At 43.6% G+C, this 26,409-nt stretch overlaps 1 protein-coding gene across 2 annotated transcripts in view; it reads left to right on the forward strand.

Annotated features, from left to right (window-relative positions):
* Positions 1-26,409, forward strand: part of TNR (tenascin R) — a 416,610-nt gene that overhangs the window by 203,722 nt on the left and 186,479 nt on the right. For both annotated transcript variants that reach the window (XM_074390181.1, XM_010336100.2), the window contains exon 2: positions 12,627-12,727. The gene's annotated coding sequence lies outside the window, so the exon portion shown is untranslated. The remainder of the gene's footprint in view (positions 1-12,626; positions 12,728-26,409) is intronic.

A 26,409-nucleotide genomic window follows, 5' to 3' on the forward strand; every position in this document is an offset into this window, starting at 1 on the left:
ATCTGTAGGTGCAACTGGACTGTTACAGCAATAGGGCTGAGAGCCAGGCCCTTTCCTGAACCATCAGCTCTCTTGAGTCATCCAGGGTCTGCTTTGTGTCATTCTTACAGCCATCCTGACCAATGACAGGAAACTGAAAATCTTTCCCTTCCCCTCACCACCCCCAGGTTCTGATAAATCTGGCCCTCCTGGGAGTCTGGCATCACCATGCAAAGATTTGAGTCAAACCCTGGAGCTGAACGATTCTCTGGGAGTATGATCAGTGGGGCTCAGCTGCAGGGGAAGGTGAATCCTTGCCTAAGATTTCTTCCACAGCTTCTGAATGTAGGGAGGTCACATGCAGCCTCGGTTATTAAGATGGCACTTGTTAGCGGGATCAGAGGAAGGACTAGTTGATGAGGGAATTGCCATGGCAATAATGTGGTCTGACTGCAAAAGCAAAAACCCAAAAAACGCAGTGCCCGCTTTCTCCCTACTCTACACCTGAGACTGAGTTGGTAGTCGGTGCCTCTTTTGCCATCCTTTCTGGAAATGCACAGAAAGTGTGAGAGGCATTCAATTTGTCTTCTTTATCTCTCTTCTTGGTGGTCTTACCATTCTTCCTCTCTCCGTTTGATGTCCTCCATGGCAGCCCTTACATCCCTCTTCTCTCTTGGTGTCCCAGACCAAAAACTGATGAAACTAGTTTATGCTACAGTGTGAGTGACTTATGGTTTAAAATGCAAATATCTCCAGGAAGGGCAAATCATAACATAAAGGCTCTAATGGTAGATGGGTGAGTTTTAGAAACAGAGATTTGGAGGGTTTTGAAAGGCCTTCCAATCACAGGGCATGTGCAACAGCCTGGCCTCAGGCTCTGCCTTCTTGGTTCTGGCACATTCCCAGAAGGAACTGTGAGGTTCCTAAAGTCAGTAAGGCAAATCAGAGCATGTGTGCGTTTCCTTCAACTTCATCCGAGGATACGGATTTCAGGTAAAACTTCCAGAGCCAGCAGGTCTCAGCACAACTGTTTTTCTCTGCCTGAGATACTCTTTCCCATTTCTGAACTTTGACAATTCCATCTTCATCTGATTCCTCTCCCCTGAAATCAGGGGAGCCTTCCCAGACTCCACACATGGGTTCCCAGGAAGTTTGTTTACACCTCCATTAAACCCTGGTACAAAACCATGTGGACGTTCCTCCATGTGTACATGACTGCGTCTTCTTCATGGTCTGTGAGCTTGTTTCTCAAGAACAGTAGCCATTTCTTCTTCTTCTCTTCATCTCCAGCAATTTTTAGCTTTTGCTGGTAATAAGTGATCAGCAATGTATTGTTTGTTTCTTTTTTCTTTTCCTGGGAACTATGCAAACAGCTGACTGCACTGTGAAAAGCTAAGTGGAATTCTATTTGGGAGCATGTCTCTGGTGTTTTTCAAGGCCGTATTTTCATATTCCTCAGGCCCTCACCGACTGAGGAGACTAGGATGAGAAAGTTACTATGTGTGCCTTCAAGGATCTGACAGTGACAGTTCAAACATAAATGTAAGAGGGCAAAACTGTTGAAAGCATGCTTTTCTCTTCCTCCATGAGGATGGCCTTGTCCTGAAAATCTACCACTTGGGAATTGGCCAACTCAGACTAAGTTGACATCTCAGGGTCTGAGAGACTGCCAAGCCTCTGCCTCAAGTTCTTCAGCATAATCCCAACATCTGGGGCATCAGCAACCCTCCTGTAGACCGAGAGAGAAGTTGGATCAGCCGGAGTCTGTCTTGCCTGCCTCCTCCCTCTCACCCTGGGAATATTTGGAAATGTGTATGTGTGGAGGGGTATTGTTGGTAATCAAAATGCCTGTTGGAAGGCATGCCAACACAGCGTGGATGGAGGCCATGGACGGAAGTCAACCTGCAGCACCCTGGACAGTTTCATCCAAAGAGGAATCAACTCACCCTCCATAGTAATAGTGCACTCTAAAACATGAGGCTAGACAGCAACCTTGGATCATACCAGGACCCCAAGAAGTCATCAAGGTTTTAGACAGAATTTTAATTTTTGAAGATCCAGTTGCTGCCTAACAAAAATATATTTTCATTTTCCAGGGCCTACTTTGTATTAACCCACAATCAACATTCCTCCACATTGGATTCATCTCTTGTACCTCCATATTTGGAAATGAACTCTAAAGAAAATATCTTCAACCTTTTTTTTCCTCAGGGAATTTTCTGACCTGAACACAGGTCCTGCTAAGTTGAGACTACTCAAACCATCGTAGCCCAAAGGTCAGTGGTCTTGTAGTCACACTGTAGCTGGCCACTCTCTTCCAATTTTCCACAGGTTGGCATCTGGACAGAGCAACTGTGAACACCCCAGCCATGGTCATGGCCCAATGGACCCCTTGTGCCTTGTTCTGGCCTTGTGTTCAACATCCTGGCCTGCTCCTATATGCACTAAGCTCTTAAGCTTTAGCTTTGCCTCCATATTTTGCCTTTGCTCAGGTTTCTTAAATACTCTACTTCTCCACATTGTGACTTTGGGGAGGTCACAATGTGGCCTGTGACACACTGTGACCATGCTTTCAACAGTTTCACCCTCTTACATTTATGTTTGAACTGACATTGTGAGATCCTTGAAGGCACATTGTAACCTTGGAGAGGTTATCCCATTCAAAATGGCCACCATGTCCCCACTGGATTTGCACTTGGCTCTTAGTTGGATCCACTTCCTGTTTGACTGGAACCGCTTGCCCCTGCCCAGTTCTGCACCATTTCCCCACCAGTTCATAGTCCCAGAAGCAGGCCCTGATCCAGGTAGATGCCTGGCTTGGCCCCTGACAAGGGAAATGGACTTAGGTGCTATCTGTGCCATCTGCTCAGAGAGTCCTGCGTTCTCCACTCTCATGTTGATTGATGGGGACACAGAAGGGTTTTTAGGTTGGACACAGCCCAACCTAATCCAGAGGAGAGTTGTTCATCAAATGCCTGAGAAGTCAAACTTTTATCACTCTAGCTACTCATCCCCTCTTAATTGCAGATCCAGGGGAGATGAGGATATCAAGCAAATTAACATTGAACTTGTTCCGAGATGACAGAGATTCCTGGGCCAGTCACAAAATTGTCCCTCAAGTCAGATCCTTAGAGAGGGAACTGGCTACCTTGGAGGAGGGCCTGAGAGCCACCATCAGGAAAAAATGTACTCAGGCTGTGCTCCTGAAGGTCACAACTTTGCCAGCCAAGCACTAGGTAACCAATTACCTGCCCTACAACAGCCATTTAAAGGGGAGAAGAAATGTTCCCCTAGATCCACACCCAGGCAAAGAAGAGCTTTACATCAGGTGAAGAGAGGACCAGAACTCTCTTTCATTCTGAAGCTCTATCTTTCCCTTTTTGGCCTCATTTTTGGCTTCTTTCACTGAGGAAAGCACATGTCTCAAGCCAGGAAATTACCCTGGTGATTGATGGCTAGTAAATGCAATTAGGGGCCCTTAAGTGCTCTCCAAGGGGTGCCCTTCCAGTGAGGCATTCCAGATTTGGTGATCACTTAACGCTCGTGCACCGAGGCCTCCTGGTAATGAAGCATTTGTCTCTGTCAAGCTTTGGCCACCTGAACTTCCTGCTTCCTTTACATGCAGCGAGACTGTGGGCCAAAGAGTGGGAATGGAAGGTGGAGTGGGGAAGAGGCAGAGTGAAGGCTAGGGAGCACTCCTGGCTTGAAGGAAGGCTTCCCAAGAAGAATGGGCCCACTTGGCCAAGAAGGACACTCCCAATATGAGGCCTGAACATGAATTGGGAGTCCTGGGGTACCTTCAATGACTGAATTTCTATAATATTTGCTAATTATTCAGAGAAATAGAATTCCTTAATTCCATTTCCTTTGGTGCATGGAAGGGAAGAACAAAAAACCCAGCCCAGACTCTGCCCTTGGGTTAGTTGTATGCTAGCTGAGAAGGTCAAACACCACCCCTCCCCACCCCCGCCGCCCCCGCAAACTTCCAGGCATCAGTGGATGACCCGGCCCCACACAAACAGATGAAGGAGTATACTAAGTATTGACTCATCTGTGGTGCTAACGGAAGGAAGGACAAGGGAGCCTGTCTGGCTCCTGCCTGCCTGAGCCCTCGTTTCAGCTCTGCCACTTGGAAGTTCACTGACCTTGAACAAGCTACGTAATTGTTTTGTGTCTCAGTTTCCTGGCTGTAAAATGGGGATAATGATAAAACTTTCCTCCTTGACTCTTGGTGAGGATTCAGCAGGGCAGGGTCCAGGACGCCCAGGCCCTGGCCAAGGCAGTGTCCACAGACACCAGTCATTTCCTCCTCACCAAGCCAGTGTTCTGACCCTTTTTAATGGCATGTTTCATTAAAAAATGGACCATGCCAGAAAAAAGGCATGGTTGAAAAAATTCAACCAGCCTGGTGAAGCATAAGAATCCTTCTCAGAATAATGGTAGAAATGTATAAAATAAAATATATAACATTACAAAGGAAACTGCATTTTTATTGAAATATCACTATCAAAATATTAAAAAACCAAATTTGTAGTAGAGTAATATATGTGTTTCTTTATTAACACAGTAAATAGCAAGATCTGCTGGCAGGTCTAATAACTACTGTAATTCTGAAGTTCATAATAAGCTTAAACAATATTTCAACATATCTGCAACAGCTGTAATGAGGTATAAAAATATCTGTGATTTCTATTGGTGACAAAATTATAGCTTCTGCTGATACTACTGTGACTTGTTGCCTACATTTAAAATCAGAGGAACTGCTAAATTTTAGCTAAAGTTGGTGAAATTAAAGATGCAGTTTTTTCCATCTAAGCTCATGGACCCTCTGTGAACCTCAGGCTAAGAACCATTGCTATAAAGCTTGATAAAATAATGCTTTCCAAATTCCATGCTTTCAAAAATTTCAAAATATTATTTATTATCTCATTATTAAAGCCAAATATAAACATTATAGCAGAGTTAAGAAATAGAGATTAAGCAGAAAAAGACAAAGATTTAAAAACACCATCCAGAGAGAGCCACTGTTAACGCTTGGTATAGTAATTAAGCTGTTGAGCTGTGGAGCTCATTGCTAATCTACTTTTCATGTGCTGAATCTGCTGCAGGTAGATTATTAGATTGTAATTTCTTCACTTGGAGGGACATTGAGGCACGGGGAAGCTGATCAGGGACCTCAGCAAAGAGCCAACTCTAAGCACCACAAATATAGGCTGGAAACTACATGCAGCCCCTTTCTGGAAAAGAGATTCTGCCCTTCTCAGTGCGGCCCCTGTAGTAGTCTGCCATGAAGAAATGCGCAAGACCGGGTAATTTAAAAGGAAAGAGGTTTAATTGCCTCACACTTCCACAGGCCTGGGGAGGCCTCAGAAAGCTTACAGTCATGGTGGAAGGGGAAGCAAACACATCCTTTTTCACATGGTGGCAAGAGAGAAAAGAACCAAGCAAAGGGGAAAAGCCCCTTATAAAACCATTAGATCTCCTGAGAACTCACTATCATGAGAAGAGCAGCATGGAGGAAACTGCCCTATGATCCAATTATCCTCACCTAGTCATGTCCTTGACACGTGGGGATTATTACAATTCAGGGTGAGATTTGGGTGGGGACTCAGAGCCAAACCATATCAACCACTATAGTCAGGGCAAGCCAGTCTTTACCTTAGCAGCCCAGAAGCCAAGCCAGAATCCTGCAGCCCTTCTAATACCAGCTGTCCCACAGATCTCAAATCTCTTGTTAGACCTGATGAATGATCTTGTCTGGATCATGAATTATGAATAATGGAAATTGCTCACTAGATAAAGAATACCAACTGACACCACTTAGAACCTGCCAAGCCCTCGGGTCAGAGCCCTGATGCACTTGGGCAGAGTGTGAGGACTCATCCAAATAATCCATTTAGAAATCATGAGGGCCAGGTACAGTGTCTCATTCCTGTAATCCCAGCACTTTGGAAGGCTGAGGAGAGTGCATCATAAGGTCAGGAGATAGAGACCATTCTGGCTAACACGGTGAAACCCGATCTCTACAAAAATACAATGTGTGCACCTATAATCCCAGTTACTTGGGATGCTGAGGCAGGAGACTCATTTGAACCTAGTAGGTGGAGGTTGCAGCAAGCCAAGATCATGCCACTGCACTCAAGCCTGGGTGACAGAGCAAGACTCTGGGGGGGTGGTGGGGGGTGGTGAGGGGCGGGTGGAAGAAAGAAAAGAAAGAAAGAAAGAAAAAAGAAAAGGAAGGAAGAAAGAAAGAAAAGAAAGAAAGGGAAAGAGGAAGAAAGGAAGGAAGGAAAGAAAAAAATCACAAGAATGAGATAGCACTAAATCCAGGAGGTATGATACAATCTGCACAAACACACACCCGTGTGTGGATAGTGACACAGTGCAGCTCTCTCTGAGGTGAGAAGGTAGTCTGACATATATTCAGCTGTCCCAAGGAAGCTCTAGAAGACTCTGAAGGCTTAGAATGGCTTGTCTAGTTACCGTTAAACAACTTCTGTGGAGAGTCCACCCCGTGTGAATTCAGGATATAAGGGAGTCAGGCCCCAGCTTGCTTTCCTCAATATCTCTCAGGACACCCAACCCTGTGAGTCCTCCAGGCATGGCCAGCATCAGCCAGGATGGTCCATCGCTCCAGTGTGAGCATGAGGTTGTTGAGCCACCAACATCAAGTCAGGGGTTTGCTGCACCTCCTGGATGGAACGTCTAAAAGACTGAGGCTAATATCGCTATGGCAACTTTTAAAAAGTGCCTCCCTCTCTTCTGCAGTTCAGGCCATAAAGCAATATCTTCTGACCTCCAAACCAAGACCTTCCCTGGGAGGAGGAGCAGGGTGTTAATAAAATGCTGCTGGTACAGTCATCAAAATGTGACTGTGCACTTTCCTAGAGGGACCCTGCAACCCCAGGGTGGCACACCAGGCTTCCTCCAGGCCTAGTTAAAGATCACCAACAAAGCTCCTGAATGCAGGGCACCACTCAATTTCAAAATATTTTAAATAAAACAATGTAGAAAGGGCAGCCTGTTTGTTTTGATCCTCCACTGGGTCATTCAATTAAACCTGAGATTCTGGGAAAACTTGAACTCCCTGATCACATTTTCCATTAGTAATAATAATAAAAGATAATTATGGAATCTGTCTGTCAGATATTCCAGACACCAGCACCTCCACTTAATTAACTGCTAATTAAGATATAAAAGAACTGCAGTGTCTCTCACACATTCTGATTTTATTAAGCCTCAGCAAATCTTCCTCAGGGAAAGAGAAACCTAAACAGCCAAGACTGAGCCCTTCCTTGGATTTACGAAACAGGGTGGCGTGGGGTGAGTGGGGAGGAAGTCTGACTTTGAGGACCAGCCGTCTAACTACAGCATTCAGCTGTTACATAATGACCTTGAGAGGAAAGAATGTGGGAGAAGGGAAAGGAACTAACACGTTTCGGGTTCCTTCCTTCCACTGCACACTCAGCTAAGCCTTTTGCATATATTATCCAAGTAAATTCTCACAGCAATCCTGTAAGGAAATATTATTATTCCCATTTTACAGATTAGAAAACACGTGCTTAGAGGGATTTAATAAATATATTTCCTAGTCTGTGGCTGATAAGAGCTAGGATTTGAGCCAAATACCATGCTTTTCATTCGTTGCTCCAGGTGGATACAAGAAAGAGAAATGTCGTCTTTCTTGTCTTTACTGTTATTGACAAAGCAAAAGCAGAAAGCATTTGTGGCAGCTAGCCTTCAAGATGAGCCCCAGTTGTCCCTCGCTTTATAGCATTCATACCCTTCTGCAGCTTTTCCCCTCCTTAAATGGGGCTAACGTATGTACCAATAGAATATTGCCGAAATGACGGTGAGCTTAGTCTTATAAGATACTGTGGCTTTCACCTTGCACTTTCTCAGATTGTTCACTTTGGGGGAAGCTAGCCACCATGTTGTCAGGACACTCAAGCACCCTTTTAGAAGCCCACATGGGGAGAAGCTGAGGCCTCCTGCAATGACCAAATCAAACAAAGGAGCCATCTTGGAAGCAGAGATCCTCTATTCCTACCAGGTTGAAGACTGCAGCCTTCAACATCTTGACTGAAACCTCATGAGAGACCCTGAGCCAGAAGCACTCAGATAAACTGCTTCTGAATTCCTGACCCACAGAAATTATGAGATAACAAATGTTTATTATTTTAAACCGCTGAGTTTTAGGGTAATTTGTTATGCATCAGTAGATAAATGGAGAATTCATGAACTTCTTACACTCTGCTGAATTGCAAAGCCTTGCCAATACCAGTGGATCAGAGAAATCCTTCTAAGAAACATTCAAATTTGTATGCCTGAAAGTAGGAGACTGAAATAGCCATTCAAGAGCCCTCCTGGTAGGAAGCTTTGTGAGTTTAGAAGCAGAATATGGGTCAGATCACCAACAGTTGCCTAAATTTTCACATTAAGATGACAAGTACAATTTTAAAGCTGTTCAAAATCTGATCCATTGTTCAGCAACCAACTGCTGTGAGAATTGAGAAAAAAAATGAATTGACCATACTTTGGGGTATTGGGCAATTTTGTCCATAGCTGATCAGCATCCTTGGGATCAAATAGCCATTACTGGAGCATCTCCAGCAATTTGCAGTACATCAACCAAAACCTTTCAAGCACCACGGTTTATACTGCATGTCAAAATGAACTGTTACTGTGAAGTCTGAAACCTCTGCCGTTTTTGATTGTTGGATCTTACCTGGCCCAGCAGGTGTCTTTCTTCGAAAGCCCGTGACTCACCTAAGCCAAAGAGGATAAAAACACAAAGCTCTGGAGACAAATCTGTGATTGAGGTCCACAGGGGCTCTTGGGTTGTACTTTCTGGACTGTCCCGATCTCCAAGTCTTGCCTAGGAAGCCAGGACAGGGAGCCCATGCTACAGGGTCCAAGCCAAGCCCCTCAAATGGCTGAATTCAACTGTGTTACAGAGGGGTCAGCACTTGATGAGGAATGAAAATATAATGCACATTTTCTAGATATATTTCACAGGAAATTTTTTTCCAGAGATGAGCTGTTGCAAGTTGACCCCAGATAATGCCGGGCACTGAAAAGGGGGTAAATAAGTAGGTTGCAGTGTGGACAGAAAGAACACATCCATTTGTTGAAGCTGCTGGAGTGTCAGGTCCGCATGCCCTTTACTCTAGTGTATGTGTCTCAGGATGCCACCTCCCCTCTCCCTCGGGTCCCTCTGAAAGTGTAGAAGCGAAAAGGATTTGGAACCTGAGCCCCATACCCCACATTCGTCTTAGCTAATGGTTTTGCCTCTAGTAGTTGCTGCTGCAGGAATGCATGCCTACGTGGTGACACATCAGCTTCAACGGCCGTCATAACAATCCTTTGCCTTGTCACCAGTTATATGAATATATCTTAAGATAAGGCCTTTGTGTGATATCATTAGGGCTGTATGACTTGTTAATAAAATTAGGTGGATCTATTAGTGAGGTAATGCATGTTCTATCACAAGGGCCAGTATACTGGGTTCAGGATGAGCTTCATTCTATCAAAGCGAGTGTGGTAATGACTTCAGGAAGATTGGCACACACACTCCAGTTCAGTTTGACAGTTGCTCAGCCAACGGTTTGAAACCTGTTTAAATAAAGAAAACTGGTTAAATGAAAAAGAGGACAGGACCAGAAAAACAGAAGCCCCGCATTCTAGTTCTCATCCTCTAAATAACGTTGGAGGTGCATGCCTCCAAAGCGAGCTGCCCTGACAAGTTCCCACGTGCCCCTCCCTCAAAGACAGGAGCTCCTTGTGGGTGGTGGCTGCATCCTCTTCGTATTCCCGGTGCCTGGCGTGGGCCTGGGTACTCACAAGGCTCTCAGTAAACGGTTGCTGTCAATGACTAAAAAAGTAAATAAGTGCGCATACCCACTTTCACATATGTATGTATGTGGTCACCTGAGAGTGAAAGAGCTCCTTGCCAGGTGAGGATGGTGCTCCCTGAGTTTTTCCAACCGACAGGATGACCTTCCATTGTTTTCCCAACCCTGTTCATCCTGTAGCATAAATGAAGTGCACTATTAAACAGAATAGTTTTTCAAAAACAAACAAACAAACAAACAAAAACACTCATGCTCCCAACACAGGGGCCAAGGTCATGTGGATGGTGCAGGGAAGGAAAGGAGGCAGAGAGAGGTGAGCACGGAGAAAAAGACAAGAGTGCATTAAAAATTCTACATGTGTAATATAATCTTGCAAAAGTATGTGTATGTATGCATAAATAAATTAGAGGAAAAATGACGATGTTTGTAGGTTAAGTCAAAGCAAGCTGCAGAGTATTTCAGTTAAAAACTATAAACAAAAACATCCCATATATCTGTTATATATGCATAATTAGCTTTAAATGAGCAAAAGGGAGGGTGTATATTTGGGTGCTTTGAGACACCACCCAACTGAGGCACTCAATTCTGCAGCTGCTGGGAGTGTTGGCTGCTGACAGCTCACAGCTGAGTCCCTTTTCAGGAATCGCCATCAGCCCAAAAGAGCTTCTTTGCCCACCCTCTCCCTGGGGGAAGCCCAGAGCCAAAGACCTGGATCCTTTTTTAATGCAGGACAACTCCAGCGTTTTCTCTGGCCAGTTCTACTTCCTGTACTTCCCCCAGGTGCCGTAACTCTCAGGAGGAAGTCTCAGTAAGCCCTCTGTCTGCATATCCAGTCTCAAGCTGTTTCCTGGGAAATTAACGACAGTGTGGAAAGATACGTACCAGTGTATTAAAATGTTACTTAAGAAACTGAGATTGGGCAAAATGATTAGCTTTTCTGCATGCATTTTCATTACAATAAGCATGTGTTACTTATAACTTTAGGAATATCAAATGAAGAACTTTAAAATGTATGAACTTTAATAACTTTCCATGGCCCTCAAACTTGATATATTGAATTGGGAACCTTTCAAACAGGTGTGGCCCTTTTTTATTGTACTAAATAATGATAATATAGCTACCAGTCTTCTCTTGGTATTTATAATACAGTTGCTAAAGTCTGTTCAATAAACTTTCAATAAACATGTTACTTGAATGAGTGAATAACTGTGTCTATATCTAGTTGGAGAAATAGATCACAGTCAAACAGCTTATCAAAGGTGCTCAGTGTTTTTAATAAACTCAAGTGAAGGGGATTTTGTTAACATTTTTCATGACTTTTGACTTAGTTGGTTCAAAAGAGATTGGAGCAGCTTCCTGAGAGTGAGGTTAACACTTGACAGATGAGGATGAGGAAAAGAAAGGTCAGGGGGTGAATGGAAGCAGACAGGAGGCACAGTTGTAACTGAATGGAAGAAGAGATTTTCTAGTATCAGAGCTATTGGCCCCCAAATAGGCTGCAATGTATGGGTAGCTACCATCTAAATTACACTGTTCAAAGAACCTGTGATTCTTCCATTTGGTGAGCAGCCAGATTAGAATTGAAAGAGAAAAATACCTGGCATTTATATCACCTTCAACACCTCCCAGTCCTGGGCCCTGGCAAAACCCCTGATGACCAGTTCTTTCCCAGTGATGCCACGTCAGAATCCTTCTCGTCCCCACTGTCCACGCAGCCACAGTAGATACACTGGAGTATTCACTCAATATGGAACCTGTTTGCTCTTCCAGAACTAAATAATCTTTACACTTCTTCCAACTCTGAGGTTTCATGAGGTCCTCCAGGGAAGGTTAATTTATTCACAAATGTCTTATATGAACAAGCCAAATGCCTGCTTCTTCCTCTCTCAGATGTCACCTGATTTTTGCAAATCCGTCCTCTTGAGGCACCTATGAATGACATTCCTGAGGCTCAGCATCCCATTTGGAGAAGGCTTAGCAGGGTTTGTGAGAAGCAAGCCCTTGAAGGCATAATTATCGGTGCCACCAGCTATGGTGACACATTCTTGGAACTTGTGTAGCAGAGGCCTGGTCCGAGATCTGCATAGGACCCCTGATTAGAGAGGCTGACAAACTTGCTTACTTAGAAGGCTCTCGCTTACAATCGAGGCCACTGCTTTTATTGGAGGTGGTTCTAACCTGAGAGAATGACTCTCTGTTTTGCACGCATGTATTCCTTCTTTGTTGAACTTGTATGCGCTGGCATTGTGCTTGGGACAGGAACCGAAACAGTGAGCAAGACAGAGTCTGACCCTGAAGAGTTGGGAGTCCAGAGTGAGAATGACACAAATAAAGAGGTTTATAGTACACGGAGACTTTCATGACATAGGAATGCTTAGAGTGCCAAGGACATTAAGGACATAAGAGGGTCTCAAGCTGGGGAGGAGAGGTTTGTATGGGAGGCTTGTTGGAGAGAGTGTCAAGCGTTTGTCATAATCAGATCAGCTAAGCATGTTATTACAGCCACATTCAAAGACCGAAATTACATTTCTGTATTTATAATCATTCTGTAAATTTGTTTACCCCAAATGTTTACCATTTTATTGAAAACTGTGATAATAAATTAATGAAATAAATAAAAGTCTCTGGAGAGGAAAAGCAAGTAAGCAACAATTTTCTTTGCTTTAGAAATTCACATGGTGCACCTACACGTTTATTTTAAAGGAGATGCAGCACTTAGAATAAAAAGAATAACCAAGCTTTCTTCTTTTGAAACCGTTAATATATTTCTTCCCTTCCTTATTTCTGTTTCAGGTGGCTGTATCATTTTAACTGCATAGAGGCAGGTCTCTTTCGGAGTCAGGATTACAAGAACGTGCAGTGAAGAGAAAACATCGAAGACACCATCACGAAAGGTACCGTTTACTGTGAACGTTTGACATTTATCATTCCCATGGCCAGTTTGAGGCTTTCACTAGTAACTGCATATTCCCAGGGATCTGAGCCCCTTTGTCACTGAAACAATACCCTGGGGGCCAGTCTCCTTGAAATGAGGTGGTCAACAGCATTAGCTCCTCTGGGCTTCATGCAGTCTCTGAAAAAGCTGAAGAAACTAGGTACCAAGGCTTTGGCTTCTCATAAAATATTTCTGAGTGCATTTCGTGATGCAGTTGGTAATAAAAGTGTGTTACTGTGCTCAGTCCCGCCAAGAAGCTAGACTTGACTCCCAGCCTGCCCGAGCCTGCACTGGGCCCGCATGAATCAGTGCTAAATTATTCATCAGTCTCACTCTAAAATTTCTGGAGTTCCAACACCCCTAATATAGTATTATGAAAAAATATCTATCTCTTTATCTCTATCCATAACTATATGGCTGGAGGAAAAACCTGTCGTTTTATTTCCTTTAATTTAAAAGCTTTCCTAATTCCTTTTTCATACCACATATATATGTCTGAAGAGTTTTCAGGTTGAAATAATAACCTCTAAAAAATGGTCCACAGGAGAAGGCTGTTAGGATTCACAGAGTTGGCAGGCACAGTGAATATTTCGCTCCTTTAATAACTTTCCATGGCACTCAAAGTTGATATACTGAATTGGGAACTTTTCAAACAGGTGTGGCCCTTTCTTCCTGCACAAAACAATGGTAATGTAGCCACCGGTGTTCTCTCTCTATTTGTTATACAACTGCTAAAGTTTGTTCAGAAAAAAAAAAGAAAGCTCATTTTCTTCCTCAGACTCACCACGGTCTCGGTATCTATCATGCTGCTCTACAGACTTAAGGCAAGGCTTTTCTGAAGCCCCGTGTTTGAATCAGCCCAGAACGCTCTTGGTGGCAGCCTGCCTCCCTTGAGGGCACTTGACTGCAAAGTATCCCATGCCTTTTAACACACCTTTGAACATTCAAAGTCACGAGAGACATCATCACATCATGCTGGCTATCAGCCATTCACACTTAAGGGAGATTTGGTTCATTTGTTGCTTCTAGGATACCTGCTGTTTCAGTTCAAGTTCTGTGACCAAGCAGAGCTGGAAGGTGGAACAGGGGGGACCAGTGACTCAGGGTGCCTGTCCCAAAAGCGTCACTGACAATGTATTACAATGAAGACATTTGTACTGACCTGCACTCTGCTCAGAGAAAGCACTTGAATGGACAAAAGAATATTTGACAAACCACTTGCAATGGGAGATTAAACCCTTCACCCAAAAAGCTTGCTCAGATAAAAATACTTGGTCTTGAAACTGACTTCTGAGGAAGGGTTCAGTGAGAATGTGAGAGCTGGGGTGCTGTCACCCTCTTCTAAATAGATGTTAGGTAAATACTTGAAGAATATTGGTTTAAACATGAGACCAATTATTAGCATGAGAAGGGCACCCACACATTTTTCATCCCGTTCTGCTATGTGAGGCTTTTGATGGAGGGGTTAGAAGGATGCAAAGGAGAGCCCAGGACACTGCCAACCTGGGTGAGATTCTGGAGTGGTGTGCAGGAGGCAGGCAGGGGGAGAGGAAAGACTGCTGAGGGTGTCTGTCTTCATCACATCTGGAGCCAGCCTTGCTCCAGCAACTAGGACCCACCCCAGTTCTACCTCTGGAAACCAATCCACAGGTATGGCTGAACTGGACAGTACTCGTGAACAACAAGATGAGCGTGATATTTAAAGTAGGGCCTGGGAATGATCCCAGATCACATCAGAGCCATGTATGCACCAAGACAAGCTCCACTGTAGTCTTGGGCTGACAGAAGTTCCTGGGACCAAGGAGAGTCCAATCAGAGGTGGATGTAAGGTTGGCTGAAGGCAGCTAGCGACTGTCAGTGGGTCCAGGCGGGGATGGTGAGTCCTGCTGGCTCTCCTCAGGAAGGAAATTCTCAGGAGCCTACAGGATGCAATATTCAGAGGTAGTTGTTATAAGCACCAGTTGCCCTGCTGATTAAATCTCAAAGCCTCCTCCTGGCACAGAAGGCAGTCCATCTTTCCCTGCCAAGCCTGTCACATGCATCTGAACCACCTCATAGGAGAACATAGCTTGTGCAGATCAGTCCCCTCCCCCACACACTTACTAATCACTTTTCACTAGCATGGCTTGGTGTTGGAATTACAGGAGTTACCAAATAGGTAGGCAGCCAGGTCTACTCATGGCTCCTCGGCAATTCAAACCCAGATGCTCGGAGGCTGGCCTGAACTGCCTTGCTCACCTGCTTCTATCTCACCTTCATTTCCCATGCATTTGAAGCAGCTTATTTTAAAAGCTGATTAGACGAGCCCTTAATAACATTAGAATTTAAATGGTCCCAGATAGGTTTTCAGCTTCTTGCCAAATTGAGATAAATGTGATATTTGGGGAGTTGAGCTCCCAGCTTCAAGCCTGCTCTGTACTGCAGACAGGTTTTAAAGTACTGTACTACCTTCTCCCGTTTTGCAGCTGAAAACCGGGTTTGTGTGTGTCCACAAAGTGCCCTTTATCTCTAAAGTCTGTGTGTCTGTGTGTGGGTATGTCTCCATGATCATGCACTTTCAAAAAAAAATGTAAGTTGAGAGAAGGGGCTTAGGTCATAGTTCTATGTTTCAATTGTGAACATCTATGGAAAAACTTCACTCTGTACCCCCACACCTTATGATAACTTTCAGTCACAGACAATAACTTTTATTGAGCAACTATTATTTAGCCATTTACTTTGATATTAATATTGTTAACACCCGACTTTCACTGAGAATAATGTTAAATAGTCAGAAATATGAGTGTTTCACTTTATTAATATGTTCAGCACCCTCTGTAACTCTTATGGGCAGGTTCACTCCCAAAGAAGAAAAACATACTTATCAAGCCCAATAGGTATAGCCTTTCAACTTAATACCCATCTGTCAGTTTTTTATAAAACTAAAAGCAAAGTGAGAAAGGGGAATTTAAAAAAACAAGGGAAAGTGAACATAAACAGACCGTGCAAGATGAGGTAAATGTATTCCTAAAAACAAACTGAGTTATCTGCTTGCTGTATTGCCCCAATCAGACAGACACCTGGCTATCCCCAGAATTAAGTCTTGAAATTCCTAAAAAACACGATTTGCCCTCCTGGGTATGGGTGGTCCTGAAAGAAGTGTCCCTGAATTTAAGATTCTTTGTGAAATTCTCAACAAATGTAGCTGCTCCTGCAGACTTTCAAGAGAAGCTAAACCTTGAGCTTTACACTTGAGCATTAGCACTCAGGTGGGGAAAGACTACCTACAGTGTTTCCCTGGAGGGATGCTAAGGACTCCAAGGAGTCAGGTAGGTGAAGGAGCGGACCTGGGCCTGGGCACAGCTGCGGGCAAACCCACTTTTCCACTCTGGCCATACCAGTCCAAAACTCACCCCAGACTTCAGGGACTCTTGAGGGATTTCAGGAGAAAATTACTTGTAATCCATTTAAACTATGGCTTTGATCAGAAACTACAGTTAGAGTGTAAATGTCTGCTTTGTTGCCTGATAAAACCAGATTGAGGAGGCTCAGCAAAGTACAACTCCGGAATTGCAGTGTTTGACTCTATACCAAACCGCTGATCAGTCAAAGCTCAAATGGCTGTTCCCTCTGTGTATTAGTCTGTTCTCATACTTCTATAAAGAACTGCCTGGAACTGGGTAACTTATAAAGGAGAGAGTTTTAATTGACTCACAGCTCAGCATGACTGGGGAGGCCTCAGGAAACTTACAATCATGGCAGAAGGGGAAGCAAACACATGCTTCTTCACATGATGGCAGGAAGGAGAAGTGCCAAACAAAAAGGGAAAAGCCCCTTATAAACCCATCAGATCTTGAGAGAACTCACTCACCATCATGAGAATAGCAGAATGGAGGTAACTGCCCACATAATTCAAGTACCTCCAAACAGGTTCCTGCCATGACATGTGGGAATTATGGGAACTGCAGTTCAAGATGAGATTTGGGTGGGGACACAGCCAAACCATATCACTATGGAAGAGGAAAGAGGAATATCAGAGGAGGTCTTGGCAGAGCCTCCATCCCTGGCCCGCCCGCACCTCAGGAAATTAAGCATTCTGTGCCATTGTGATAAGACTTTCATTAAGACCACATTATCTAACAGACCACTGCTCGTCCAAGTACCTTCCTAGTATTTGTGTTTTTTCTCAACATCTTGTGGTTTACATGTGCAAAATGTAATGGTATTGGATCTATCAACTGGCATTTTGCATAAGCTCACCTCCTCCTTCACTAAGCCTGGAGCTATACAGAAAGAGCTTCCTCAATTTCACTCTCCTTCTCAGAATGCCTCTGCACAATCATCCTGTCTAACATGCTTTTGTCCTGTCTCTGGAGAGAAAAGGTTCTTCCTGGACGCAGCTAACTCTTCCGCTGAGTCTTTGGTCTCTTCCTTATCCTTCCCCTCAGTAGCCTGATCCATCCATTGCTCCCTACCTCTCTTGCATTTTCTCTCACTCACTCTAAGTTCTTTTCCTTCTGCTTATAAACAAGACTTGGTCTCCATTAAAACAAACAAACAAAAACAGCTTTCCCTTGATTTCCTGACTCTCTGTCTTTCTCTTGTCCTGGATTCCAGGGAAGAACATCCTACATTCACTTCTTACCATTTTCCTATAGAAAACAGTGTTTCCTACCTAACCGTGCTACAAAATCAACATAATTCAGCAGACATGCATTTGGCACATCCTAGGTGCCACACCCAGCCTGGACTCTGAACACAAGGAGGACTCACTCTTACAAGGAAGGCAAGACATGCCTCCCCCATGCCTAATTACAAAGCAGTGTGATAGCGAGATGGTGAGGCTATACACTATAAAGAGACAGGGTGAGAATCATCAGCCCTGTCTTGGGGGCAGGGAGCAGCAAGGAAAGTGTCAAAGGAGTTCTCCAGCAAATGGGGGACCCATGAAGGGACATGAGAAAAAGAGAGAAGAAGGAGGAGGCCTGTCCAGTAGGAGGAGCAGCATGGGCAAGGTCATGGAGGTCATGGGGGCTCAAGCAGCCTGACCTGTAGAAGGCACTATGTATGTAAGAGAAAAGGAGTATTGAGGCTGCACAGGATGATAGACATTTACACTTTGGGTGGAGATCCTGAGAAACTTTAACCCTTTCTTGCAGACAACAGGAGCAATAGAGGGTTTAAAGGCAGGAGTGACATAATCAGATTGCCTTTAGAAAGATAACTCAGGAAACAGCAATTAGAGGTGGGAGATCAGATAGGAAGCTGCTTTAGTAGTTCAGATGAGAGGTGATAAGGCCCTCAACCAAAATAGCCTGTGCTAGGGATGGAGGAGGGGATGCTAACACAATTTCCTCCATTCTCCGGGAATCCACCCAAACAGATGTTACCTCTTCTGCACTAAACCCTCAGAACATGTAGTGTATTTTTTCTTACTGTGCTTATTCAACTTGTGTGGCAGTCATTTGTGTATTTCTCTAATGTTCTTATCAAATGGTATCTTTCTCTGCCCTTCCTCAAATTACAGTATCTTGCTCATAATAAGAGCTGAAGAAAAGGTTATTTAGTTGAATTGAATTTTCAAGGGCTTCAAACCATGAATAATTGAGGAATCAGCCATGTATTTACATAATTGTGTAAACAAGCTAATAAAATTTTTTATTTTTTTACATTATTTTTGTTATCCCACAATGCCCCACTATCTTAGCAGTTCTCCAGGTTTCAGGGAAATAGTAAACAAGTATTCTCTAATACACAAAAGTGGCAGAGGCACTGCTGGATTCTCACCTCCCTGGTCAAGGAATGTGGTTGAAAGGAGAGAACAGATGATTGCATTGATTGAATATGAAAGCCATGTACAAATATTGAGAAATACGCTGTCTAAAGAGACAGAGAATCGCAGAGCACATGGCATGATGGGACCCACACACAGAGTCCCGAAGGTCACTGTGCAGATACAAATTGATTAAGCTAAGTACTTACTGAAATTGCTTTCCAACATACAGATGAGAATTGCGTATAAGCAGGACCCATATTTACAGTGAAAAAGCTTATGTAAAATTACCCGTTGGTATGCCATGAAGGCAAATTTAAATTGTCCAGATTTTTCCCTAAATGAATGTATCTATAATATTGTGAACAAATAAGTCATGACGAGTGAACCAGTACTTATGATTTCGTGACTACATTGCTTTCTGGGTAGACCTAAATAGCCCCATAACAACTTTTTTTGTGTGTGGCATCTTTTGCAACCCTGAGGTTAGCCTCTCTCTCTCATGCCAAACCAAAGGATCCTTCTTTTTCCCTCTAGTCCTCAATATTGTATCAAGTTTATTGTTTTGCCTACAGATTATAGTTTTGCTTAAATTCTGTTTAAGAAATGAAAGTATTATTTTTTCCATTTTTTTATTTCCATAGGACATTGGAGAACAGGTGGTGTTTGGTTATGTGAGTAAGTTCTTTAGTGGTGATGTGTGGGGTTTTGGTGCACCCATAAACCGAACAGTATACATCCAATTTGTAGTCTTTTATCCCTCACCCCCTCCCCACCCTTTCCCCCTGAGTCCCTGAAGTCCATTGTGCCATTCTTATGCCACTGCATCCTCACAGCTTAGCTCCCACTTAGGAGTGAGGACATACGATGTTTCAAACAAAAGGATTCTGATTGGCTGTGAGTTAGCACTGTCCAGTGTGGTACCCTAGTGGTCACTCTTCAACACAATCCCTAGCTCCTAGGAAACTAGGAGTCGGAAATCTAAGCCCACATGGCATCCAGCACACTCAAGCGGTGGCTGCCAGCCGGTGGCATTTAGGCAGGAGAGAAGAAAGGAGCAGTGGAGTCGGGTAGATAAAAGGAAATGCAAGGCAGCTAAAGGAAAACTAAGAGAAAGGAGTAGAAGGCATAGTTAGCAAGTCTTTGTTGAGTAATTTTTGTGTCAAATGTAAAGGTACGCATCACAGGCCACACAGAAGAAGTACGTATCATACTTGCTTCAGTCGGAGGGCTAAGAATTGATTCAAGAGGGCAATTCTAAACCCAGGAAACAAACAAAATAGCAATGCATGACAATATAATCAAGCCCTAAATACTGCTTTCCGGCATTGGCTGTGTTCTCGTAGTGAAAGCAGAAATAGGGCAAGTGTCACAGGGGTCAGGGGAGTGGAGGGGACCAGAGGAAACTCCATGGAAGAGGCCACAAGCATTGAGCTGGGCCTTGAAAATAGAGGTGACACAAACCCAGGAAGGCCAAACAAGCATGACATCTGGGACTGTGAAACAAAACTAAAAGCGAAATAGTAAGATCGAAAGGAGGAGATAAAAGAGAAGAGAAAACGGAAAAAGTTTCCGAGGATGGTGATGGTAGAGCAGCTGCCACTCACGACGTCTCCTGTGCACCTGTGCCAACCCTTGGATTGCCTTGGCCAAAAACCAGCAACTGAGGCAGAAAATATTTCTATCGTCCCAGTTGTCTCTGCAGAGCTGGACCTGAGCCTACCAGTTTTTGTTGCCTCTGTCATCACAAAGCGAGGCTTCCTCTTCCTCACGTTTACTTGAGAGGAATGCTGTTTACACTGAAAACCTCAAGCTCTTCAGAGTGACCATTGACCAATGAATTCTCGTATCACTCACAATTGGGTGTAAAGAACCCACAGAAGCTCCACGACAAATGAGATGGCTTCATTAGCTTCAGGTTCTAGGAGGTTCTGTGAAAAATGAAGAGATTGGTAAAGTAAGGACGATATATTGAATACATTTCAAAGAGTTCTATAGAAAGCAGGATGTCGCCAACAAAATACATTTTGATTGACACAGTGGAACCTCCCTTCCCTCAAATTACTCCCCATCCCATCATCATCCCCACCCAAATTTTAAGGAAAGGACACAAACTAACAAATGAGTAACACCAGTTCTGCCATGTTGTCTGAAATCCTACTATTTAAGATATATTCTTTTTTTTTTTTTTTTTTTTTTTTTTTTTTTTTTTGAGATGGAGTCTCACTCTGTCGCCCAGGCTGGAGTGCAGTGGCATGACTTTGGCTCACCACAACCTCCCAGGTTCAAGCGATTCTCCTGCCTCAGCCTCCCGAGTAGCTGGGATTACAGGCATGTGCCACCACACCCAGCTAATCTTTGTATTTTTATTAGACATGGGGTTTCACCATCTTGGTCAGGCTGGTCTACGAACTCCTGACCTTATGATCCACCCGCCTTGGCCTCCCAAAGTGCTGGGATTACAGGCGTGAGCCACCATGCCCAGCCCAAGGTATATTCTTGTCAAGGTGTTGCCTCTTCCAGATTTCCCTTCGGAAAGGTAGGTGTCCCCTGAGAGACTTGTTTATCTACACTGGAATGCTACTTATGTTAGTAGACTTTCTGTGTAAGTGCCACAGAAGGAAGAAAAAGCAGAGAAGAGGAGAAATAAGGATGTGAGAAGAGGGAAAAATAATTTTAGAACATGGCACCCTGTTATTAAAGGCAGGATTGGACATGATGGATGCAAATGGTGGACATGGATGGCTAATGAACAGAAGAGAAGAATATATAAATATAGCCAGAAGGAGAGAGAGAGAAAGAGAAAGGGAGGGAGGGAGGGAGAGAGACAGAGAGAGAGAGAGAGAGAGAAAGAGAAAGAGCAAAAAAATCACAATGCAACCAAACCAGAATCCAACTATACATCTTTAACCATGTGGCCTGGAGCAGCCCTGGCTGATTGGATAGCTCCAGCGTTAAAGCTGGACATGTTCAAGCTCCACTTGAGAAGGCTCAGCATTGTTTAAGATGGAAAAACAGAGCAGGGCTATTTGTGAGGTTGGCCAGGTGGCAGGTTGAATATATGAGTATGCGGCTAAGTCCAGCCGTGGCAAAACCACAGCAAGTTGTTTGTTAGACTTGAGGAATAAATGCCTGGAGATCAGGCCCAGTACAGAACTGTGGCCATGGGCCAAGGGAGTGCCATGCTTCTCTGCTGAGTCAGCAGAGGGCAGTAAAGCCAGGCGATGACTTAAGAATTGTAATGTAAGGATGCTGTGAGAACTCCAGAATCACAGACCCATCAAATGTTCAATCTAGGATTTTACAGATCGTTCTAGCTCAACCCCCACTCTCAAGCTGGAAGAAAATATAGTCCTGAGAGGAGTTAAGATTTATCAAGTGCATTCTATATGATACACACTATTTTGATTACTTTATGTATATTCACTCATTGACTCCTCCCAACAACCAGCAATAGTAGGTACTATTACTATCTCCATTTTATAGATAAGAAAATTCAGGTGCAGAGAAGTGAAATAATTTGCATGAAGTCAAACAACTTAGTAAGTGGCATAACTGGGATTTGAACCCAGGTAGGTCGAGTCCAGGGCTCCTTTACACAAGGACTACCCTAAATGATTTGTCCAAGACCATACAGCCAGACACCAGGAGGGAAACCAGCCTGCCTTTTGTAAGTTGAATCTTGTCACTTCCAAGTTAGGGTGTAAATATCACTTGTGCAATGATAAAAGCATGTTAGGGAAGAAGTCACGATAGATTTAGTGGCAAAGAGACCACAAGTCCTTGTAGGAGCTGAGGGCTGTTCTGAAAGGAAAGCAGGGTAGCTTGGAGGAGTAGCCTTAATCTCTCCTTCCTCAGAAGAGGTAATGGAGCCACTGCAATTGAAGCTGCAATAATTATTAGGATAATGGCCAAGAAATGGAAGAGCAGATGTATCTCTCCTTGAAGAGGAAGAGCTTGAGGTAATGAAATGGTAAAGAGTGTATTGACGAGGTTTGATAATGATCAATACAACAGCAATCGACTGCAAGTGTAAAGATAAAGGAAGAGTGATGATGCATCTGGTCCTTCAATCAACCACGCCTGCTGAATGCTAAGTTTGTCCAGATGCTAAGTGCTCTTGGAAGGAAGTGAGGTCTAGTCCTCCATGAGCTCAATATTTAACGGATAAAATGGGATAGTTGTAAACAATTCGCTTTCCCCGAACACACACACACTGGAAGATCAGAAATGCCAGTATGCACTGCAGTTACATCAGTCTGGCCTTGAACTGCTTTAAAGAAGACATGGGTAGTTAAGAATTCTTAGAGTCAGAGAGGTAACTGTAACAGAGGACTGTGTTGATGTCTTTAAGATGAGGATTATTACTCTTTGGCTGTTACAGATAGAGAAATGAGGATGAAGGAGTGAATCGTAAGTAAGAGTGACAATGGTAATAGTGAAACTGCTGTAGAAAGTGGCAGGAATTTGTAGTTAATATTATCATGGGTGATTTGATGAAAGAAAAGAAGGGAATACCAACATTAATGGAGATGTTGGAGGGCATGTTCAGTGTGTAATAGAGACGCCTGTGGCTTTATCAAAGGTGGCCAGGGCCTTGCATGGCAGAGGGGTGGATAAAGACGTTGAAATTGTTATGGTAGCAATTATGATTGTAACTGAGGTAATAATAAAGATAATGGACCAGTAATTGAAAAGCTGGTGGCTGTAAAGGAGAAGGTGAGGGCAACTGAAATGTAGAGGTGGTGATAAGGGAGGTAATGGTGGCTATGTGAAAGATAATGGAGTTATAATGTAGATGACGCTAAAAGGTAATGGAGTTATAATGAGGTGATGACTACAGAATGGGGGGAAAGAGATGATCATCTTAATGGCAGCCAGAAGGAATGTGTGATACAGGTGAGAATGTACGCAGGGCATTCATCATGACAGAGCTGTGGGTGACCAGGAAATAATGAACAGCTACACCCTAAGTTCTCATTATAGCAGGAGTTCTAATGGACCCTGGAATACGATAATGACGTTAATGGAAAAGACGATGACCTCCGTGAAAATCAGGAGCTGTGTGATGGTATTTAGGACTGTAGTGGGGAGAGAAGGAATGGGGATGGGAGTGAGGGCAGACCTATGTGGACATATTTGTGTGTCCCGGGACTGTGCGGTCTGAGAGACGTTCACTAGACCTGGCTTTGTGGGTGGCGTGGCTTAATGCAGCTGCTCTTGCTGTGTATGAAGCCAGTCCAGGATGAACAGACCTGGCTGAAGCAGCAATTCAAGCTTGCAATCTAAATTTTGTTCTTAAATAGTCATGACAATACATGTGCTTACAGATACGTAAACACATCTGCTTACAGAGGTATTATATTTCTATAAGGAACGTAATATCTGGGAAATCTGTGAGTTTTCAGAAGAAGTGAATGAATGAAGTGGGTATTTACTTACTTACTTAAACCATCAGCACTCCTCCTAAGTAGAGAAGTAGGAGCTTATTTCTCCAAGGCTTTGGAGTTCCTTAATTGGTCAGAGTCTCCATTGCAGCTTGTGCTGGTCTAGCACCCTGGGCTCTGGCAAAGAACCTAGGGAATGAGTATGTACTAGGATCTCCAGTGCTGCTGGTGTTTCTGTGTTGAGCAGCCTGGAAACGTGCACAGTGGGTAAACTAGCTACAAACAGACAAATGATCCCAGACCCATGTCACACATGCTGGAGATGTGAGCAAGACACACAGCAACTAAGGGGATCAGAGACAGTTAAACAAATTTATCGTCTGTGCAAGGAGGAGTAGATGAAACACAGGTTCTCTGCCTCTAAAAAATAAAAACAAATGCTATGTTTTTGACCAACTATACCAAAACCAGTAGGATAGCTTTTACAAAAATACAGATTCCTGGGTCTCACCTCATGGAGAGTCCAGTTCTATCAGCTGGGGACTGGATTTAGGAATCTGTATTTTAAAACCTTCCCATGAGTGTGGGCACGGTAGCTTACACCACTAATCACAGCACTTTGGGAGGCCGAGGTGGGTGGATCACGAGGTCGAGAGATGGAGACCATCCTGGCCAACATGGTGAAACCCCGTCTCTACTACAATACAAAAAACTAGCCAGGCATGGTGGTGGGTACCTGTAGTCCCAGCTACTCAGGAGGTAGAGGCAGAGGAATCGCTTGAACCAGGGAGGTGGAAGTTGCAGTGGGCTGAGATCTCACCACTGCATTTCAGCCTGGTGACAGAGTGAGACTCCATCTCAAAAAAAGAAAGAAAGAAAAGAAAGAAAGAGAGAGAGAAAGAAAGAAGGAAAGAGAGAGAGAAAAGAAAAAGAAAAAAAAACTTCCCATGAAATTATTCCAATTTTCAGCTGCCTAAATGTCAACCTGTGTCCCTTATAAGGAGAAGATTAGGGAAGAGATAGAGAGGGCATATTTCACGGGAGTAGGGATTTGGGTAGAAAAAATCATCCTCCACCTGCCTTCTCCTCCACCTGCACATGGCGTGTACTTTTCCCCTGCGAAGTCACACAATTGACTTACACAGTCGCCCAGAAAAGAACTCCTAGAATACCACTATGGTGATAGGCAGCACTGAGCCATAGGCCCCTATTTTTTTCTAGAATATAAAGATAAAGCAGTATAGGAGCTGAAGCATATGTGAGAAGAACAGAGGAGGAAATGTTGGGGGGAGGCGGGGGAAAGTGTCCAGAAAGGATATTTCAGCACCTCTAGTTGTGGGGATGGATATGGATTTAGAGGTGAGGGGTTGGCACCACTGTGCTGTATTTGAAGTGTGCTCGTGCTCACTCGCCCGCCCGCTCTCTCTGTCTCTCAGCTTTCAGATGTACTAGTTTGTGCTTCAGAATTCTCAGGGGTTAAAAAGTGCCAAAATCATGAAATTTTTGAATTTATGTCTTGGCAAGTACAAATTATCTCGGTCCTTATGTGACATAAATATAAGTTGTGCACATGTCCACATGTTTATACTTCTATCAACAAAGTTAGAAAACAGGTATGACTACTAAAAAATACACTACAAATAACATGTATTTTTTCAATTGCTGAACAAAATAAAAGAATATATCTTAATAGACAGTGCCCTCATTCTTCCTGTTCCCTCTGACTCAAACTCTTAAATCAGCAGCTAATTGAAAGATCCTAGCATACCACCATAGTCAGTTCAGAAATACTTGGGTCCCCTGGTACCAGTCTTCCTGGATCTGCCTCAGAGAAACAGAATCCCAGAAGGGAGTGGTGAAGTTCAACCCCTGCTTGATCCATATAGGAATAGTTCAAGCAATTAGATGGAGCGGGTGTCAGGCAGTGATTTCATGAGCACGGTCACTTCTCCCTCTCTCCTTGGTCACCAACCTTATCATGAAGTGGACCACACAGTCTCTTAGAAACCATTCCTCATTTTCCAGGATGCTGACTCACCACTTGAGAAGTGCCACCTTCCTCCTGGGCCATGCCATCATTTGTTAGCTGCTAATCATTCATTAACCTCCCAGGTACCTCATGGAAACCAGGACTTTGCCTTCATTTGCAAAGGTGGTTCACTGGGTCCCCCCGTAATAAAATTACAACTTCAGGAAACAAATCATTTATATCAAATACAACCCCATGGCTTCCTCTTATGTTAATCAATTCAGGCAGGTGCTATTAGGTAATTCAATCACTAGGTTACAGAAAGCCACCACTGAATTAATGAGGAATGAACTCAACTTCTGAATAAGAAATTTTCTGAATAAAAGGTTCTGAATAAAAAACCAAGAGCCAAACCTATAATCACAACAGATGACAACAATATAAAATTGGATGTTAAACACAGTCTTCACATCCATCCATTCGCAGTCCACAAACTCTTTAGGAGCCTAAAGAACATATTGCAGCCGCCAACG

The sequence above is a fragment of the Saimiri boliviensis genome, chromosome 19, assembly GCF_048565385.1.
Source record: "Saimiri boliviensis isolate mSaiBol1 chromosome 19, mSaiBol1.pri, whole genome shotgun sequence".
Classification (NCBI taxonomy): domain Eukaryota; kingdom Metazoa; phylum Chordata; class Mammalia; order Primates; family Cebidae; genus Saimiri; species Saimiri boliviensis.